The 12,676-nt window shown below is 40.5% G+C and overlaps 1 pseudogene; it reads right to left on the bottom strand.

The window, feature by feature from the left end:
* Nucleotides 1-2,583: 2,583 nt before the first annotated feature.
* LOC132034688 (receptor-like protein Cf-9 homolog) lies at nt 2,584-6,021 on the bottom strand (annotated as a pseudogene).
* Between the last annotated feature and the right edge of the window lie 6,655 nt (nt 6,022-12,676).

Below are 12,676 nucleotides of genomic sequence, written 5' to 3'. Positions count from 1 at the left end.
ACTTGCATGCATCACCCTCAAAGTCCTCTGCATACCATCAATGAAACTCGGGGATCCATATTCTTCTTTATCACCGAAAATTCTCGGGAGGATCTAACTCGAGAAAAGTCTTAACTCCTCGAACTACCAGCCTCCCCGCCGCCGAGCTCGAGCGGCTACTAACTTCGATCAATAACCGAACAACATCCCGCACATCCCGACCTAGTGCATCCGGGCCGAGGAACCGGGGACGGTGCCGGAGACTCCGGTGTAGGCGATGTCTCGCATGGGCTCTCGCTTCCGAATCTCATCCCGAGCCCTAGTAGCTTACCGAGTACGGCTAGTGGCCTCTCCCGTGGCTTTCTTTGCCTTTTCTAGGTAGCCGTAGCTTTCTTGGGAGGCATTGTCAAAATCATAACACCATCGAAAGCGAACGCCTAACACACGACTCTATCGCACAATCCAGAGAGAAAGAATGCCATCATCCTAAATGTCCCGTAGCATCCCGTTTATAAGTGTGGTGCACAACACACCCATAAACAAGACTCTACTAGATTACGTCCGTAGACAATCCTAGGACGAAACTGCTCTGATACCACTTCTGTCACGACCCAAATCGATGAGCCGTGACGGGAGTCTGACCTCTAGCGACCAAACACCCCTAAGTACTTATCTGAAACATACTGAACATCAATAGCCCATAAATGGCACAAACTAATCTCATATAAGAGGAAACATCGGACTCGCACAATCATATATATATATACACACACACATGCGGAAGAACAATGCAAGCAAATAGCTAGGCTATATATATACCTGTAAGATACAAAAGAATATAAGCCGACAAGGCTACATATGTTCGACTACTACATACAACTATCTACGTACCTTTTCATCGGAACGAAAGTTGTAGAAAGGACTAGATAGGCCCCGTCATACCCATCTATATACATCTCAAAAGGATGGCCTACAAAAATAGACCGCAACTGCCATCGAATGGAGTGCACCGATCTCCGGATAAAGGCCCTACTAAGCCGGGACCACCTCCTATTCCCTGTACCTGCGGGCATGAACGCAGCCCCCCGAGCAACGGGGAGTCAGTACGGATAATGTACTGAATATGTAAGGCATAAAGACAACAAGTATGAACATATATATAGAAATCATGAATAAGATCTGACTCATAAGCTGAAATGACTATCTGCATGAATCTGTATGAACTAGTATCCGTTCGCAATCGATCGAATCTATATGTTGGAAAAAGATATATATATATATATATATATATATATATATATATATATATATATATATATGCATATATATATATATATATATACACACCCCTCATTGTCACATCACAGCCACACCTTCACCCCCCTGTCAAGTGTGCCTTTCTCATGTATATACTCCTACATCATAGGCCACTCATGGACCACTCATAGGCCACACCTTCACCCCCTGTCAAGCGTGCCTTTCACATATGAAATATAATATCGGAGGTCACACCTTCACCCCCTGTCAAGTGTGCCTTTCTCATGTACCCCTGAGAACTGAAAGTGAAGGCATAGCACAAATAAAACTGAACAATAGGATTTTCAAACAATATAATGACAACCGCCTCTCATGGGCCTTACTGAACTCGTACTACTAGGACGTAAAAAATCACAAAATCTGTACATGGGGAAATACCATAGCCGGGATATGAAAACATTAAAACTGTATTTCTCTTAGTGCTTACAAGAATAGAGTAATATGGAAACTATCTGACTCGTTTATTGGTTCATATCATAGGATCATGCCAATTGAAAGAAAGGAAAAGCCTTAACATGCCTTGACGTATATCAAATCGCCCAACTTCTACTTCTTAAACTTGTAAATCTACAATTAAGATAACACAAGCCTTAATTAGGCTACTTGCTTTGCTTACTAATCAGCCTCAAGCACATATAAAGCTTAACAAACTATAGACAACCATCCCCTTTATAAGCTTACCACTCTTCAACTTCTCATTCGATCCAATATCAACTACAATACCCACAATACAATGATAACAACTATACATATCAAAATACATGTACATCCATTCCTAATCATTTCTTAAAATAGCCTCATGACTACTTTGCCCTTCATCAATCTATCACTTCCACAAGGACCTTCTCTCTACCTAAAATCACTAAAACTCTCGATAGTCAACTCAAACACAAGGGTAGTAATCATTTACATACCTTGAGGGGTCAAGAGTGTTGACAAAAATTATTAACCAACTCTGTAAATCTGCTCCTGAGCTAATGGATTTATTAGTTTCCAATTTTAGAAATAGAGGTGTTGATCATCATGATATGATTTTTTCTTTGTTTTTCGCCAGTGCCAAGTTTCGAGCGATACGTAACATATTTTTTCTTTGGTTTTGATCCATCGTTCTAATGCCTTCATTGCATTGAAAAATAAGCTCCAAAACTGATTCAACAGAAAACTTGAACATTCCTATGCATACAGATTTATTAGTCCGAGCTACTTTATCGATGCCTTAAGATTCTGGGTTAAGTGCTCAAATGTTTTCATATTTAGAAGTAATATGCTTGAACTTTGGAGCAATCTTTATCCATTAACACCATAAGGATATTTAAGCCAATCAATCATATCATCAAGGATAGTTTTAAAAGTTAAGCGTTCAGCGTGCTGTTGACATTACTTAATGCAATTAAGAAAAAGATAAGATAACTTCATAAATTTATTGATTGAACTTTGCAGTCGAAATCCAATTAGCTAACTAATAATTAGGCTGAATATGTAACAAACTATAGATAAATGATTCATGTCTTTGGTAATGAACACTTCAGAAACATTACAAACTAGGAAAGTAAAAGCTTTTGTTTGCATCACCAGCAACATAGTAGACTTGAATCCTGCAATTATAAAATATGAAGAATTAAAGTTAAGAGCTTTTGATTATATACATTTTTTTTAAAAAAAATCTTCTGAAGGATAAAGATCAAGTTGAATACCTGGAGGTTACACACTATTTTTTTTCTTTTTCTTTTGCATTCTCGTAATAATTCTGTGTTCTAATTTGTCAACCATCCTAAAAAATCATGCTGGATTTTGGGTTGCCATCATTATGTATATTACAGAGAGTACAATAATTAGACCACAACTGCAACCTATGAGAAACGCCTGCCAACTGATGATCGCTGAATCTCCTTGATCTAGCTCAATTGGAGTTGTCGCTTGTGGTACCCTATCATCACCGCCACAATCTTTAAAGAGTGGAAATCTTCTTAATCTATCATTCCCTTGGTATGAACTCTATATCAAAATGTTTTCCTTTGGGAATGCATCCACCAAGATGATTGTGAGAGAGATTTAAGACTTCAAGTGATGTGAGAGATGTAAGTTTTTGCGGTATCCTTCCACCAATTTTGTTAGATGAGAGATCCAATGATTCAAGTACAGATAGATGTTGCAGTGATCTTTGGTATATGACCTTCCAAGCCATTGTGAGATAGGTTCAACGTACGAAGCCCAATGAGATCTCCATTAATACTTGGAATATAACCTCCAAATCTATTGCTAGAGAGATTGATGATTATGTTTGTAGTCAAAACTCGAGGAAGTTCAATATCCAATCCCTTTGTTGTAATTGTCACAGAATAAAATCCACCAGCTACATACCTTGGTGTTGTCATGTTCTCATCAATGATTTTCATAGCTTGAAAATTCTCAAAAAGACTTGCTGGTAAATTCCCACGATAATCATTTAATGAGAGATCCAAAATTCGAAGTTGTGCAAACAAGTTTTTAGTCATTGAAGCTTTGATGGGCCCATACAACTTATTAGATCTCAAGCTTAAAATCTGCAATAAGGTAGGGCTCCCAAACATTTTGGTAATGTGTCATTCAACTCATTGTTAGCTAAATCAAGGAGTTCCAAATTTTTACAATTGATCAAAGCTGGCGGAACTTTCCCCTCTAGATTATTCCTGTCCAATTTAATGACTTCGAGTTGGTTTCCAATATTACAAGTTGTATTAATTTTCCCACTTAGACTATTGTTGCTTAACTCTAAAATCGATATTTTGCTCATGTCACCCAAACATTGTGGGATTGTTCCTTCAGATTATTACTTCCCAAATCTAGCACTGTCAGTGTTTTCAGATTGCAGATGGTTGAAGCAATCTATCCATTGAGATAATTCTTGCTTAAATCCAAACCCTGAAGCTCGCTCATCTTACCAAACATTGTGGGATGGCTCCGTTCAAACTATTACTTTAAATCTATAATCGTCGTTGTTTTTATTAACAACGGTTGAGCAACCGTCCACTGAGATTATTATTGCTTAAATACAAAATCTGAAGTTCACTCATCTCACCCAAACATTGTGGGATTGTTCCCTCCAAATTATTACTTTCCAAATATAGCACTGTCAGTGTTTTCAGATTGCAGACAGTTGAAGCAATCTGTCCACTGAGATTATTGTTGTTTAAATACAAAACCTGAAGTTCACTCATCTCACCCAAACATTATGGGATTGGTCCCTCCAAATTATTATTTCCCAAATCTAGCACTGTCAGTGTTTTCAGATTGCAGAGGATTGAAACAATCTGTCCACTGAGATTATAGTTGCTTAAATCCAAACCCTAAAGCTCACTAATCTTACCCAAACATTATGGGATGGCTCCGTTCAAACTATTACTTTCCAAATCTATCACTGTCAGTGTTTTCAGATTGCAGATGGTTGGAACAATCTGTCCACTGAGATTATTGTGGCTTAAATCCAAACCCTGAAGCTCACTCATCTCACCCAAACATTGTGGGATGGCTCGTCATTCAAACTATTACTTCCCAACCCTGCATTTATTAGTATTTTGCATTGCGCATTCGCCTCGAAAGTAAATCGGCACACCCGAGATTATTGTTGTTTAAATACAAAAACACAGTTCACTCATATATCCATCAAACATTGTGGGATTGTTAGTTCAAACTATTACTTCCCAAAAATACATCGTCAAGGTGTTTCGACTTCTGACTAGTTAAGCAATCTGCCTAAACGAAATGGTTATCGCTCAAGTCTAAAATTTCTAGTGATGGTAGGGAGAATACCCAAGATGGCATAGTCCCATTCAAGTGGTTTGATGACAAGTCTAGTGATGCAGTCCACTTCCGTTGGATGGAATTAGACAAGTTAGGGAATTGGATCGAAAATCTAGCGATTGATTCGCTCCGACTCGTTAAAGGATAGCACTCAAGTCGACATTGTGTCATAGTTCAAATTGATAAGTCCTTGAGCTTTCCAAATATCAAGAACTCGAAAATTGGTCCTTCTAGATTGTTATTTTCAAGGGACAAAGTCTCAATGTGGGTGAGATTCCATTGAGGTTTAGGAATGGGCCCCAAGAGATTACACGATCCCATGCCCAATGTTTGCAATAAAGTTAGACAGCTAAATGATTCAGGTATCCTACCAGTAAGATTCACATTAGAGAGATGTAAATTTATGAGTGATGCACTGCTGTTCCATTTGGTCATAGGAAACCCAACAATGAGCTAGGTATTTCCAAATAAATCAAGAGATTTTAAGCCGGAAAGGTGAAAAACTCTTTAAGGCAATATCCCACGTAACTGTGTGTATGGAAGCTCAAGAGTTGTTAAAAAAGAAGAGAAATTCAGAGGAATGCTCGAAGAGATGTTTGCAGAGTTAAGGTCAAGCTCTCTTAATTAGGTCAAGTTCTTAAGGAGCAGTTCAAAATTGTGAGGTCCAACTCTAAGATCATAAGTATCATCACTGTGAATACGAAGAACGTATAATTTAGAAAGATGAGAGATTTCAAAAGGGATAAGGCCTGAAAATCTCGAATATGATAGATCAAGATAAGTCAAGCTAGAAAACTCACCAAATTTTGGCGAAACGTGCGACCCGAAAAAATCCTTATAAGACAAATCAAGCCTTTTAAGATTGGAGAGTTGAAAGAGGCTACTATTAGAATCAACTTCTTTAAGAAAAAGAAGGTGTAAGCCATGTCTTAATATAGTTTCCATGACAAAAAGGTTCCACGTAATAAAGTTTTTTGTTAATTACATATCAAAGCTTTTTTACTGTAATAGTCAATTCCAAAAGAATGAAAAAATTATGAAAAAAGAAAAAGTTACACATTATTCACGTGAAAGCTAAGAGATTACAACAATTTCATATTGTTTACCCCGAAAATGGATAACAATTAAATTTGTAAGTGGTTGATAGAATATGTGGTTAGATTAATTTATAGAATAAGATAATAGCAAGTAAATAGTAATATATTGATAAATAATAGTAAAGAAAACTTAGGAAGACAAGTTTGTGAGCTCTTTAATTGGTCCGGGTTTGGAGATTGCTTTCTTTAACTTGAGCCAAACACTCGAGAATATTGTATTTCAATTTTCTCTCGATTACAAATACATTTAATGACGAAAAGCTAACCTAAAAAGGGAGGGGGTAGAGTTTTTATTTATGCAGTTAACAATAGATGGTCCTTAGTCTGATATGAAAAAGGCCATACAGAAAACCCTAAAATGGATAAGGTTGCATCCGTATAGTGACACTAGTACTGTAGTCAGCGCAAATAGTGGAACGGTTAGATGACACGTGGCTTGTTCCATAACGGATTCTTCAAGCCTATGTTAAGTGTGCTCTCTTCAGGCTCGGGTTTTCTGTGCCCATCAACATACCCTCGGTTTTGACACAGAGTTGAATGCACTCACGACCTTTCGGGTTTAGTTCCTATCGATTGTCAACGACCTTGCTCTTCCTCGATCTCATATCAGACGGCTTTAAACTTTACCCCGATTCTTACCGGGTACAAGTTGCTTCGGTTTTTACCGTATACAGATAGTCCCCACACTTCTCGGATCGAAGTTTTGCCAAAGTGACGGGAAGTGGAACGATTGCTCCGGTGACTTCTCTAGTATGCTTTTACTTTGAAAAACAAGCGGGAAATAAAACATCCTTTCATGTCAGGTCCCTCTGACTTCGGGCACGTGTCTCCTTCTGGTTGGATGGCTTCGGTAACCGCTTTAGGGTCACATCGCTTCATGTCACATCCTTCTGACTTCGGACACGTGTTTCCTCTTGGTTGGATGACTTCGGTAACCGCCTTAATACTTTCTCTATATAAAGCGTTACAGTGATTCCATTTCTTTACTTTTCACTTTTCACTTCCTTCTTTCATCCTTCGTCTCTCAATCATATCTCTCATCTTGGACTGTTCTTGCTCTGTTTTGAATTCTTTGCTATGAAATTCTGTGTCTTCCAAAAGTTATTGAGAAAATTCATCTGAGGTCCCAAAACGTTCTTTATTTTCTGGAATATCTTCTTAAACCTTCCTTAACTTCATTTGTTTATCTCTAGATCTTCATATCTTAATATTTTTAGCCTTCAAATCTTCATAACTTCATAACTTCATCCCAGATCTTCATAACTTCATCATCTAAACTCCAAAAATGGTAACGGATATCGACTCTACTTCTTAAAATGTTCCTTCGATTTCTTCTCCGACTACCGAGCCTGTTGTGAGCCCCGACGACAAAACACAAACCATTACCTTCAAACCGACGACCAAAGATGTAATCCCGTTGAAATTCAATTTCAACAGTGAATTCGCCGTTGAAACGGCCGTAAAGATATCTGACCGAGGTTTCAACGTGAGACGTTACCCATCCTCGATCAAAGAGAAGACCGCCCCGAGTCGGGTCGTAACGTGGCTAGATAACCCCCACATAGACATTTTTGCCCTCCGTTGAAGGTCAATGATCGACTCTGCTGAGGGTTTTCATACGCTTATACATATCCTTTCACCCTCAAGCTTAACTCTCTAATAGATCCGGTTATCTTCTATATGTGCCGAACCTATAAGGTATGCCTTTCTTAAATAGGCCTGAACATTTGAAGGATCGTGGTCTGTCTCCGTCTTTTGGCTAATAATGCCAAAACTAACTTTACCCTGCATTATCTGATCTAGTTATATTGCCCGAGGATCTTCCGTGGCGGTGTTATAAAATTCTCCAAACGAGAAAGGAATCCCATTCTTTCCTACCTCGATGAGAACAGGGATTGGGGCTGGCACGAGCGTTTTGTCTGGGTTAAGACCAAGGACATTATACCGGCGGATTACATGCCTTTCGCCGCAAGGTGGAATGACAAACGTAAGTTTTATGGGCTTATATCTCTTTTACATGTCTTTGAGCATTTCTTTTAACCTTTTTCCATGTTTCAGCCGATGCATGGCTTCCGGATGCGATCCCCGAATTTCGCAGATTGATTGAAAAAATAATCAGTCAACATCCGCACGAAGAGCGGACATGGAGAGAGTTGTCCCGTGACCGATGAATAGCACAGAATCACGGTATCTTTTCCTTCCCTCAATTCTTGTCATTCTCTTTCGCTCAACTTTACTCCGATTTAATCCTTCGATATCCAGGTTTGGACAAAGGCTCTTTGACCCCACGGCCCGCACCAGCATACGAGCCTGCCATAACGGGTTTGGATTTTGATATATCAGGGTCAGCTCGGCTCATTGCCGAGCTTGAAAAGAAAAAGAAAAAGACCAAGTCTAGGGGTCAAAAAAGAAAGAAAAGCTCGAAGGATACTGCAGGTTCATCCGAAGCTCGAGGCCTGAGGGATGAGCCCCAGGATGAAATTTGGATTGCAAATGTTGCATCGGGGCCTTCTATTGCTGCTGTTACTGAGGCCGAGATGGCTTCGGTGGAGGTTCCAGAGGGGTGTACCGCGGCTGATTTGCCGAGCCCAGTCACAGATGGGGAGGCTGAGGTTCCTTCCTCCCCAATAACCAAATATATCCAAGCTTCGATTCCACTAAAGTCCATTGATTTTATTGATATTACAGGTGACACTACACCCAAGGTGGTGCCTTTGGTGAAAAGGGCTCAAAGGGCCGAGGCGACGATAATGGATGAACCGCCTCCAAGGGCCGAAACAACTACAACTGCCGACATGCCCCTAAGGGCCAAAACAGCTACTACGGCTGAGATACCATCAAGGGCCGAGACAACTTCACCTCCTCCTTTTGCTCCGTCTTCAGAACAGGAGAATCTTGATGATTTATTTTCCAATACTCCTCCTGCAACGGCGGAAGCCTCGGGGTTTTGCTATCTTCCTATTCTACGAGCTACGAGAAGGGCTAGCTGGTCTCCTGAGTGTGTTTGAGATCTAGACTTGTAGATATTTTTTCGGCTCCAAGTGTAGAGCCGAAGAGGACCAGGTCGACCATGGTCACCGCCCCTGAAGACTACAATTTTTTATCTTGCCTCGTGGGGGTTGCCAGTTATCTAAGACCTCTCGTTTTAGATTTGGACAAAAAGAAGATGGAGGGACTCTCGTGGCAGTGCCTTTTAAACGAGGGTATGCATGCCGGCAACTGGGTAAACATTTTTACCTGCCCCTTGTAATAAGTTTAAACTTATCTGTTGTAACTTTCACCATTTGCCAGTCTCTTAACCTTATTTATTTTATTCTTGTAGAGTGTTGTGCTTGTGAATGAAGGTTTCCTCCGAGCCCTGCATGAGATAGATGACTTACGGGCCTAGTTAGATACTCAGGGCCGAGAGACGGAGAAGTTCAAAGTTCTCTTGCAATAAAAAGAAGATCAACTGAGCCAAGTCGTTGCTCCTCCAAGTCTCCAATCTGAGCTCGAAGCAGCCAAAAAAGAGCATCTCTGATTGAAGACTGAGCTCGACGAAGCAGTCGAAAAGTGCAAAGTCCTAGCGGAGGACAACAAACATCTCAACCAAGCGAACGCCGAATATGCACCAAACTTGGTGAGTTTGAAGCTACCATCGCCTAATTGAGGGAAGGGCTTGATTCAGTTAAAGGCGAGGCTGCAAAAATAGAGGAGAAGTTCAGGCAGCTCAAAGACGAGAGGGCTATAGAGAAGGACAAGTTAAGGATTGCCGAAGAAAAGGCTGAGAGTTGAGCCCGGATCAGTGATGAACTCAAGAGCGAGCTCGAGGCCGCTGCCCGAGCTAATGATGCACTTCAGGCTGAGCTGGCATCTTCCAACGAGGTTCGGGTTGATCTGAGAGATATGAAGTACGAACCGGAGGAAAAACTAAAGAGAGCTCAGGTCGACCTGGAGGAAGCCCACAAAGAAATTGAGGCTACCGAGGCTCGTTCCACCCTTCTAGTAGAACTCGAGAAGTGGAGGTCTCAAAGGTCTACACTTGAGGCGGTTCATCGGGGTATTGAAGATATCCCTGCTAGTATGATCGACACAAAAATGATCGAGGATAGGGCTAGGAAAGCACTCGAGGATAGCTCCGAGGAAGACCCTAACGAGTCCGTCTCTGACGACTTGGGTTCTTCTTCGACGGAGTAAATAGGGCTTATAGAAACTTTTTTTGTTTTTCATCTTTGTGATTTTCACAAGTGTAAAGCTTCAGCCCTTTATGCTATATATAAAATTCACATTTCCTTTCGCCAGTATTTTTTTTCGATCTTTAAGTTGGGTATAATTTATGAGTTTGTTTTGTATTGATGTTTGCTTCGTAAAAAATGGCTGAGGTTCGACCTTAGGCCCTTAACAATTTTTCTCTTAGAAAATCGAGCCAACTTAACTTATTAGTTTTGGACTTTAATTTAACCGGTTCCTGTTTGACCGATAACTTATTGATGCCTTGTCCGCGGGAGCCTTATTATGCTTTGTGAATTCGGACGTCTCTGAATCACCTCGGGAATTTAAGTCGAGGTCTTTAATTATTCGACCCTCTTCTGACTGTTTGAATTCTTGATAGATTGGGCTCGGTTAATTATAACCTTAGTGCCTTTGTCTATTTATTGACGACAGTCCCCAGTCGAGGGTATTATTCGTAAAAGAGCATATTTGAAACGTACTTTTCAAAGGTATTCCTCTTCGTATTTCAAATGTTTGTTTCATACAAAAACTAAGGACTTCATCTGACCCCTTCTGGTTTTGCCGTAGCAACACTATACGGGCACGATTCATTCAATCGTTTGGCCCTTACATTGAAACCTAATATAGAAGGCTCGGTCAATTCCAAAAGACAACAAAAATTGTTTCGACGTTGAGTTCGTTTCTTACTTTACTTCTCTGAGCTTTTCTCCGATCTTTTGATTCCTGGCGAGGTTATCATAGTCCTCTAGTGTTTGGTCGTGAAGCATGAATAGAGAAACACTACATGAAAATGATGTTGTTGAATATCCAGTCCCCAGTACTTAGCTGGTCTTTGAGTTCAGGGCACTTAGCCTCGTTTTTCGAAACTAAGGTAACACGTTGTAATTGTTGCCTCATTGAAAACCTTGCCGAAAAAATCACTTCGGGATAAAACTAAACTAAGAAAAAGAGTGCAACACGTATTTTCAGACATAATTCTAATATCTTCGAATTTACTCCGATTTGACCCCGCAAAGAAGAAAGATGAAAATTATTGGAATTCACAAAGGGTTAACAGAACGTACTTTAGTAATAGTATTTCTTCAAGTGTGCTACGTTCTAGTTGTTGTGCAATTGTTGGCCGTCTCCGGTTTCTAATTGATCTGATCCTTTGTCGGTTATTCTGGTCACCTTATACGGTCCTTCCCAGTTTGGACCCAATTTTTCATCACCGGGATTGTTAGTGTGCACGGTAATTTTTCGAAACTCTAAGTCCCCAACTTGGAAATGCCGAAAGTTCATCTTTCGATTGTAGTATCTTCCTATCCGCTGCTTTTGAGCTGCTAAATGGACCAATGCATTCTCGTGTAGTTCGTCCGTTAAGTCAAGCTTTACGGCCATAGCCTCTTCATTTAACTCGTTCGTTACATACCGAAACCTTAGGCTCGGTTTACCAACTTCTACAGGAATAAAGCCTTGGCCCCATAAACTAGGGAAAGCGGTATTTCTCTAGTACTTGACTTTGATGCCATTCTATAGGCCCATAATACCTCCGGCAAAACTTCCTTCCACTTGTGCTCTGACGACTTTAACTGCTTCCTCAGATTTTGGATTATGGTTTTATTCGTCGACTTCGCTTGTCCGTTTGCATTGGGGGTGATACGGAGTAGATAAAATCTTCTTAATCTTCAATCCCTCAAGGAAGTCATTAACCTTATTGCCTATGAATTGACGATCGTTATCGCAAGTTATCTCGGCTGGAATGCCGAACCGACAGACGATATGGTCCCAAATGAAGTTAATGACTTCCTTCTCTCTAATTTTCTCGAAGGGCTGTGCTTCAACCCATTTGAAAAAGTAGTTAGTCCTAAATAAAATAAACCGAGCCTTACCTGGAGCCCACGACAAAGGGCCGACAATATCCATTCCCTATTTCATAAACGGCTAAGGGGACAAAACCGGATGCAGCAACTCCCCCGGCTGGTGTATCATCGGTGCGTGCTTTTGGCACCCATCACATTTTCGGACAAAGCTTTTCGCGTCCTCTTTCATCCGATTTCAGTAATATCCCGCTCTGATTATCTTTCGAACCAAGGTTTCGGCACTCGAATGATTACCTCAGGTTCCTTCGTGAACTTCCCTCATCACATAATCCATTTCTCCGGGCTCCAAGTACTTAGCCAAAGGTCGGTAGAAAGATCGACGATACAATCAATCATCGACCAAGCAGAATCTCGCATTGGTTCAAAGCGACCTCGATTCCTCAGGGTCTGTTGGGAGTTTTCCTTCTCGCAAGTAATCTATTTATTTGT

This window comes from Lycium ferocissimum, chromosome 10 (assembly GCF_029784015.1).
Source record: "Lycium ferocissimum isolate CSIRO_LF1 chromosome 10, AGI_CSIRO_Lferr_CH_V1, whole genome shotgun sequence".
Taxonomy (NCBI): Eukaryota; Viridiplantae; Streptophyta; class Magnoliopsida; order Solanales; family Solanaceae; genus Lycium; species Lycium ferocissimum.
Note: the sequence above shows the minus strand (reverse complement) of the source record. Positions and strands in the feature narration are given on the sequence as shown.